Source organism: Phaseolus vulgaris, chromosome 4, assembly GCF_051622355.1.
Source record: "Phaseolus vulgaris cultivar YP4 chromosome 4, ASM5162235v1, whole genome shotgun sequence".
Lineage (NCBI taxonomy): Eukaryota > Viridiplantae > Streptophyta > Magnoliopsida > Fabales > Fabaceae > Phaseolus > Phaseolus vulgaris.
In genome coordinates, this window is record NC_143501.1 from 40,269,529 (window position 1) to 40,279,652 (window position 10,124).

Genomic DNA, 10,124 nt, shown 5'->3' on the forward strand with positions numbered 1-10,124 from the left:
TAATTCATTTCATCAACTAAATACTATTTAGAATTCTTCCAATCTTTTGCAATTAAAAAAACCTTCATTTTAGTTACTCACCACTTAATAACTTTATTTGCATTATTATGATATACTAGCACGTAAAATCTAATTATACTTCAAGTAGGTACAATATAAAATAATTAGTAACTAAAATTTTGATAATTAATTAGATATTAATTTAAAAGTAAATTTATAAATTTTATTAATAAAGAAATTATTTTATATAAATAATTTTTTAATTTATAAAATATACTATAATTTAGTTAATATAGTATTTAATTATTTTTATTTTTAAATTAATTTTTATTTAATTATTTTCTTCTATTGTTAAGCTTGTAAAAATAAGGATGAGGAAAATGAAATATTATCTCATTTCAATCATTACTGAGGTTTAATTTTTTTTATACAGATTAAAAATAAAAAAATATAATCATTTTAAGAAAGGATTAAAATGGCTGGATTTTTTTTATAAACAAAGATGTGAAGAGTAGAGACATATTAGATATAATTTTTTTTAAAGTTAAGAACAACAATCAATTTGAAATTATTTAAAAAGACTAAATAAAACTATACCAATATTACAAAAAAATATAAAAATTAAAATAATTAGTTATTTGATTAAATTAAAGACTATTTTATAAACTAAAAAAAATATTTTATCTAAAACAATTAAAAATATAAAGTAGTAAAAATATAAAATAGTAAATAGATAAAACTTTGATATGTTGGACTTCAACGTGATTAAGTTTTTCGGTATTAAGACTCGTAGTAGTAAAGTTCTTCGCCTTCACCAGGCTGGGTCAAAATTGATACTGATGGGGCTGATAGGGGGTATCGTGGTCTTGCTACTTGTGGAAGTATTTTTCGTGGGAGTATGGGAGAATTTATTGGTGCTTTTTCAGCATTTCTTGAAGTTCAAATTGCTTTGGTTGCTGAGTTTTATGGAGTTATACATGCTATGGAGGAAGTTCAAAAAATGGGATTTACTAATGTCTGGCTTGAATGTGATTCTGCATTGGTTTGTGCTGCGTTTACTGCTAGGACTAATGTTCCGTGGATACTAATACTTGTCTTAATTTTTGTGGGACAATCAGGTTTAGGGTAACTCATATTTTCCGTGAAGGGAATGCGTGTGCTGATAAGTTGACTAATTTAGGATTTATTCATAGAGAATCTTTTCATTAGTATAATAAACTCCCAGCTAGTATGTTCTTAGAATTCTTTATGAATAGGTATAATCTACCTATGTATCGTTTGTGTTAACATATGAGTTTTGGTCTAGTTCCCCATATTTTTGTATTTTCTTTCTTTTTTTTTTTAATAATTTTTTTTTTCATGTGATGGCAGATGATTGTTGTTACTTGAGGTGTCAGCTTAACTGAGATGTCAAGTTGCATAGTGATGCCTAACACGAAAACTTTATAAAAAAAAATAGATAAAACTTTGATAGTTAATAATTAGATACCAATATAAAAACTATTTTATAATTTTTATTAATGATAAAAATCATTTTAAATACTAATAATTATTTAGTCTCTAATATAATATTTAATTTAGTCAATATAATAATTAATTATTTTTTAAATTTAGTATTTATTTAGTGATTTTATGTGTAAATGCAAAGTATTAATTTATCATTATTTAATTTCTATTATTTATTAATTTATGTATTTATTAGTATTTAATACTTATATTAATCTCTATCTTTCTCTCACCTCTAATAATAACAATTTTTATTAGCAATTAATGTTTTATAAATACTAATAAATTAATAAGACACTACTAAACCTATAAATTTAAAAGATTAATATTTAATATATATTTTATTTATATATATATACTAATACAACGTGTGTGTGTATATATAAGAATACCCTTTGAAGTCTTTCAAATGATCATAATTTCTTTTAACATTTATAGACATTATCTTTATAGGGATTGAATAACTGAAAGAGATTGGTATGATATATAAGAAATGTTAATAGAATATTTAAAAATGATTATAGATTAGTGTGGGGAAATGTGTAGTGAAATTGTGAGTTGATGTACGTAATGGTATTGATATGTTAGTGTTCTGGAAATAATAACTTTCGTAAGCCACTTAAATAATAAGCACTTTCAATATTCAATGCCACCATGCACAACGCGTTTTAGAGACTTATCTCTATAGGTTGTTATATTATATAAACGTAATCCCCATCAAACCTTTTGCTTTCACCAACTCCAACGTCAAAATCTTAAATTTTGTGTCAACGCTGCATCATTATCATCAATTAATTATTATTATTATTATTATTCAATTTTAACATAATAAATATCTAATTCATTTACAAACTACTTTTTCCTTTTTATAAATGTCATATTTTTTAAATATTTCAATTTTAATTTAAATAATTTTAATTTTTTATATATATGTTAAGATTTATTTTTATTTTGTGTTTTGGTTTCAACAAAAGAGCTTGAAATCGCGTATAAAAAGATCGGGGAGAAACATTAATAATATAAAATTGATAGTTAAATGGAATTAAGATTTTAAACTAAAGTTTTGTGGAAATTACTGAAAATGAAAGTTTGATAGGTAAAAATCAGACAAAGAAAGGATAATTTTTTTTATTACATTGTAAATAAAATCAATAATAACTAATAATATTTTTTAAACTGTGTCAAGGGAAATTTAGAAATAAATATAAGTTTGTGAAAAACACTATTACTACCATGCATTAAGGATGTATAAAAAGATATGTATTATGTTTGTTAATAAATTCTTCTAAAAAATGAGTTTTTTATACATTAAAATTAGTTTATAATTTATTCATGAATAAACTAATTTAGATCTATTGAGACCATTTTTTCTGTAAAAATTTATAAAAAAAGGTAAAAAAAAAAGTAGAATAATTTGTTTATATAAATCAAAATACGTATATAAACTAATTTATAAAAATATCCTTTTCATATGGTAATTTCCATTTTCTCTCCTAATAGAAGAAGTGTGTCTAATAAATTCTTTTATATGATATCTTTGATGAATAATAATATGATAAGTAGTAAAAAAAAGGAGGTAATTAACATCTCTCTACATAAGCTTTTCCACATTTTATTTGTGTAGAATTAAAAAAAAAAGTTGATTATAGATTCATGGAACCTAGCCCCACTTGCAATGCAGTCCCAATAAACAGCGTAAGGCATGCAGAAAGGGTAGAAGATCCAAAACAAAACAGTTGTCTAACCTTTTGGGTTTCGAGTTTTGTCTGTTGCTTCCGAAAAGAGTGAAGAATGAAAGGATTGAAACAAGAGATGTGGCTGCACAACAATTCATGAAACTTAGCTTGAATGTTGTCGTGTATTGTGTTTGTGAGGGATGACCAATATCATGTTGCTGTAGTATTCATTAACTACATGTCATCCACCTTCCACGTACACTTTTTAAGATTGTGTTTGCTATCGAGGAAAACCAGAAGACAAATTAAGGAAGGGAATGAGACTAAAGGTATGAGATGTTTCATGAGACTTATTAATCAATGTCTTACAACAATTATTAAAAAGCTAAAAATTAAATTCTTTTTAAGAAATTCGTTTTCATACATTTTTAGTATAAAATTATTCTGCAAATGTTTAACCAATATAAGAATAGGATATTGATTCACTGCAGTAACAAATATTGTTCTTAGAGTCGAAAAAGACGAACACAAACTAAAAGAAGACGATGTTAAAGCGTGATTAACATTTACCTTGGATTAGCTAAAATGTTCACAATTTATATATGTGGAAGCTATTCAATCGTGTCTTTCTTTATGGAAAGAATGTATATTGGATAATTAATATTTAATAATATAGTTATAAGGTTCGTCAAGTTAACTCGTACACTAAACAAATATTGAGATTTAGAGTGAGTGTGGCTAATGTTAACCAAGCTAAATATAAAAAAGTTAAAAGAATTGTGTCGGTCAAGTCAAAGTTATAGAAAAAAAGAAAAAAAAAATGAATTTTAGAGTGAGTTAATATTTGCATCGATTTATCCCACACTATAAAAAAAATAATGGAATTAGTAGTGTTGGTTAAGTCGTTACTAGGGATGATTTAAAAAATAAAGTTCAATTTAAAAACATTTGACTAACTAACATTTTAAAGACTTGCTAAAAATGCAACAGAAAAGTGGAATGGACCATACACATGTCATGAACAATTAAGAAAGTGAGATTGTCTAATCAAATAAGTAAGAAATAGAAATAAATAATGTCTGGTAACTCAAAGTAGGTCCAAATAGTGTTTGAAAACTAAAAATAAAACAATTACAGTATTAAGAAAATAAAGTGTCTCATTAAACATGATAATTAAATTGAAGGGAAACGATTAAAATTTATATAAGACTTAGTACATGAAAAGAAATGTGAAATAATTAAACTTACACTATGGATTTTAAGTAAAGGACTGATGATCAAAATTTTCAGCATAGTGGGGGTGAATCTGGCTCGTACATGTTAAAGTATCATCAAGTTGTCATTTCATCATCATAGTTAATTGTTGTTGCATCAACATGATTGCGTCATCCAGTTGTGTAGTTCTTTGATGTGCTAAGTTAGCTCTTTCAATTGATGCATCAACTTTTCATTTACTTGTTGGACTTGTTGACAAATTCATTCATTTCCAGTCTCATTTTAATTGTAATCGATGCTACAAGCTAGTAAGGAGGATTGAGTGAAGGATGACACTCATGACGGAAGTTAACAGCTAAGTCTGCAGTGTCATAAACTCTATCTCTACTCTTTCCTCCAACAATATATTTCCAACATTAAAGCTTTATTGTTGCATTTATTTGGTGGACATCAAAAGTTTATCCTTTAGAACTATTTTATTGTATGATCGTTAATCCCTGATGGTTGGTGTGAGTGCCCATAAATAATTCATCAGGTTCAACAAAGCAACCATATTTACATTCTTGACAAAGGTTGTACAATTACAAACAATATATCTTACACAACTAAATTGAATTACATGTAACAAACTATATATAAGTCATCAATACTACTTACCGGACCCAATATAATGTCCAAGTGTGATTTGCGGCCTGTTGAGTACAATGTTCCACTCCGAGTTGAAAACCGAGGGGATTATTTTTCTATAAACTTTTGGGTATCTCAATACTTCAAAAGTTCACCCCTATGCTTCTTCTCTTATCCAACTGGGTTTGGAGGCCTTTGTTCTGACTTTACTCAACATGTCACAAAGTCTCATTTTTACTTTTATTATTTGCCACTCATCTTAAGGGGCCCTAGTCTATAAAAATGAAAAACATATAAGTTAATGTTGATGATATTGAAAGTTGGTTCATTTGTAATTTATTCTAATTAATAATTAAAGTGACCTTATATTTAGTTCACTATTTAAGTTGGACCTCCTGAGTCATAGCCTCATAGTACAACCCTATAAATTGTGACCTAACTACATGACCAATCTCTTCAATAGCATGATGGTTAGGTATCCACCTACAAAACATGCAAATCAAATTGTTAAATATTAAGGCTTTGTTTGGATTGGGAAATGGAAAGTTGAGGGTGTGGAGAGTAAGAGTGTGAGAAGAAAGTGTGAAAAAAGTAGTGTGTTTGGATTAGGGTATGTTAGAATGGATGTATGAAGAAAGTTTATTGAGGTACGTGAGTGATGTGATGGTTATAAGAATATTTTAAATTATTTTGAATAGTGTAAATTGTAAGATTATAAATTTACCCTTATATATAAGAAAAGAATAAATAATTATTAATTTTTTGCATATTTTAGTTAATTAAAATAATTTAAAGTTTCATTTATAAATAAAAGAAAAAAAATTAAAATTCAAAGAAATAATTAAATATAATTTTAAATGTAAGTATAATTTTATTATTTTACATTTTATTAAATTAAATTAATTTTGTTACTTAAGATATTTTATTTAGATAATTTTAATATTATTTATAATTCTTTAAAATATATTATGTTAACATAAAATTAATAATAATAATTTCCATTATTAATATTATTGTATGAAGGACACCATGGTCTTTTCATCTCATTTCACTCTCCTTTCTCTTCAATTATGAGAGGATCCTAAATATCCTTAACTTTCCACTCACTCTCACCCTCAACCTCCCCCTCTCATAGAAGCAAACAAGGGTGACACTCATTCACCCTCAGCCTCAACCTCCATCACCCCCGAAAGCAAACACACCCTAAGTGTAGATAATGAAATAAAATATTAATAACATAGTAAACTTAGCCTTTTACCGAGAGGTCGGGTGATGACCCTCATAGTAGCATCACACTACACTTCCTCACTAGGGAGATGATGGTCGGAAGTGGTAAGGGTCATATGGACTGCAACATCATGGATGGGCTTAACTGGGGGAGCATGGGTGGGTTGGACTGGTGCAATTCATGTCTATTGGACTATCGTAGCAGAGGTGGACTACATTGGTGAAATATAGGTGGGATGCACTTGTGCAGTCCATGTGTGGTTGACTGTTAGAGCATAGGTGGAATGGACTGGTGGAGCAAATGAGATATAGTAGTGGATCAAAGGTGTGAGGAGGTGATGACATACATGTATGATAGGGTGATGAAGTAGACACATTGCGACTAAACCTAAAACATTTTACACTCAAGGAGGAAGGGTGAAGGTAGAGGGGTGGAGGAATGAGATATCTCACACACATGTCGGCATAATCATTGTCCAATGGTTGAAACTCTGATGTATTTTTCTAAATAAAATTGTCACTCACACTCATGTGCATATAATCACAATCATGTGATTAAATCTCTAGTATAATTTTATGTACAAAAACATATCACAGAACTCTATGGATGAAGCTACACCCTTGTTGTTGAACCTCTTATTCATTTTCTCTACAAACACGTCTCTTATACCCATATATGGGTGCGACCATTCTCAAGTGATTTCAAAAGTAAGGTAAAATGAACAAAAGTTGATAAAAAAAATTGACTACAAAAGTTACAAATTTCCTTTTTATTAAACTTTACATATAAATATATTTGTGTTGTTTCATATGTTGGTGTTTGTCTATATGTTATATAAAATACCTTTAGATGGCAAAATACAAAAACATACTTGTACACTTGCAACTAACAAATTTCACATTCATAAGTTTAACCACAACTTGAAGTTAAAAAACAACTTACCTAATTTATTTTGGTATATTACAAAAATATATTTTACCTTATGCTTGTATTTTCTTTATTTAAAAGAAAAAATGCAAAACTAGTACATCATTATGTCAAGGTTGACTTATGTCTTAGAACTTGTCAACTTATCTATTATTGTATGTTTGGCCTTTGTTTGTTGACCATAAACATCTTTAGTTTGGTTTAGTGCATTGATCATATGTAGTTCTACTCACTTTGAGCATATCTAGTTTGATTCCATGCCTTAAACATCACTAACTTGACTTTAAACCTTAAGCATATCTAGCTTGGCTCCACGCCTTCATCATTTGTAGCTCGATTCCATGTCTGAACTTCACTAACTCGACTTCACACCTTAAGCATCTCTAGTTGGACTCCATGATTGAGCATCTCTAGCTCGACTCCACGTCTTGAGAATCTCTAACTTTACTTCATGATCATCTCTAACTTGACTTCATGCCTTAAGCATCTCTAATTCAACATAGTGTTTTGGACAATTCTTTATTAAAGTACGAAAGTACATTTAATTTGGCTTCACGCGTTGGGTATCTCTAACTTGACTTTATAATTTAAGAATCTTTAGCTTGCTCTTGTACCTTGAGCATCTTTAACTTGACATCATACCTTGAACATCTCTAGATTGACCTCTTGCCTTTTGTTGTTTTTTGTATAAAAAGGTATTAAATGTTTATACATTATAAAAAACGTGAATAAATGTTCTTGGTAAGTAATAAATGTTGTTACAAAATTACACCAGAATCTAAATCCTACAGAAAAGTATGAAAAGTGTTATGCTAAACTATAAGGTCCTAAATGCTCTTTGCTAGAACTAAATAATATACTCCAATCAAACTGTAATAAAAAGTTTGATCGATATATACTTGATTTACCACTAAACAATGTGATCCAATAGTATGCGATAAACAATTTGCACAAATTTTTTTTGGTTTATCATAAATAATAAGCTACAGTAAGTTTGTAATAAGCCATTTACATTAATCTCTTATAAGTTTAACTCTAAAGAGTGTTCTAGTCTTGCAATAAATAATATGTCCTTGTTGTTTTGTGGTTTAAGATTATATAGTGTGCATCATTTTATCACTATGATAAATAATTTGCACCAATTCTTCTTGATTTTGCACTACATAATATGCACAATCTAATAGGTACTTCATTAAACAATTCACATCGATCTTTTCTTGGTTAAACATTAAATAATGAACATCATTTAATCTATTAAATAATAAAAGGTTTGCCTCAAACTATTCACAATTAAACATTAATTTTTTGTCTAACTTATGCATCAATTTATGCACTAACCATTACGCATTAAGTTTTGTAAAATATTGACGTTCACTACTATCATTAAATAGAAATAAATTTTAGAAAAAAATAATAATTAGTTGTTATATTGACTAAATTAGATACTATTTCAGATACTAAAAAAATTATTGGTATCTAAATTAGTTTCTATTATTAATAAATAATTTTTAAATTTGTATTTAAGTATCTACCAAGATTTTACCTACAAATTATTTAGATTTTAAAGTTGGTAGCTAATTAGATATCAAATTAGAAACAATTTATCAATAATAGAAATTAATTTACATTCCAACAATTTTTTAGTCTCTAAAATAGTATATAATTTAATCAATATAGTAACTAATTATTTTTTATTTTTAAAATTAGTTTCTAAACACTAACTATTATGATTTAATATTTATAAATAAACACCTAAATACTATGCTTCGATCTTTACAAAACACAAGTTATTGTGTTTCAATATTTATATAACAGTATTAAAAATTGTGCTAAAAACCATTAAACATTATACTTTTAACTAAAGAATTTATGTACTAAAACAAGTGTTTTGTATAGTGAAACTTACAAAATTTTATAAAATAATAAAACTCTGTCATCCTCAAAAGGTAAGAATAATCAAATTATCCATATTCTCAACCAAGTTATTTAGATTCTGATATTGGAAGATTTACATATCTACACTTCCAAATATCTAAAAGAATAATCATATCACAATTATCCATAAAAAATTGTTTATCTTGTCACTATTTTTAAACAAACCAATTATAATAATTTAGTTGTTATCATATGTAAATAAGTCAATCTTTATTAGCCTAATATATTATGAATCATAATCAATTTAGATTATTATTTATATTTAGTTTAATATTAATAATAATTTTATGGAATTTTCTATATAATAATATTTCTATTAATTAAAGCATTATCTCATATTTATACTAGTTATTTATAGTAATTTTACCACTCTTTAATTATTTATTGACTTTAACCTCATATAAGCATGTATCTATCGACATCCATTTAATGTTTTTATAGCGTATTCATTACTTTTTTCTTCTTACAAAAATATCAAATAGATTTATCCTAATTTTCGAATAAAACATCAGTCCATATTCCATTCGTATCTAAATTCAAATTTGATTTTGAATTTAACTTTTTTTTCTTAAAATAGTAGTTTTTGCGTAACTCACTTTTGTTAATCAAATTGTTTTTGGTTATTAAGAAAAGGTGTCAATGATTAATGACACATTAACTTTAAGTTCCACTATCTAAAATTTCATTCTACTCCACAAATGAATATGTTCAACGTGGCAAACCTTAAGAAGCTTCACACCGAAAGTCCAAAAGTATATTATTAAAAATGTAATTCATTTTCAGATTAATTGTCATGTAACTTTTTAGATTATTATACAAATTGAAAAAAAAAATGTAAAAAAGAAAATGAAATAATCTATATATGATTTTAACATCGACTAGAGATAAACACATTTCATATTATATAAATAGATAAACCTTATTTTATAAGTTGATTTTATAAGATTAAGTTAAACTTAAAGTTAACTTTTTACTATGGTATCAGAGTTTATCCTAGTGAAAGTTTATTT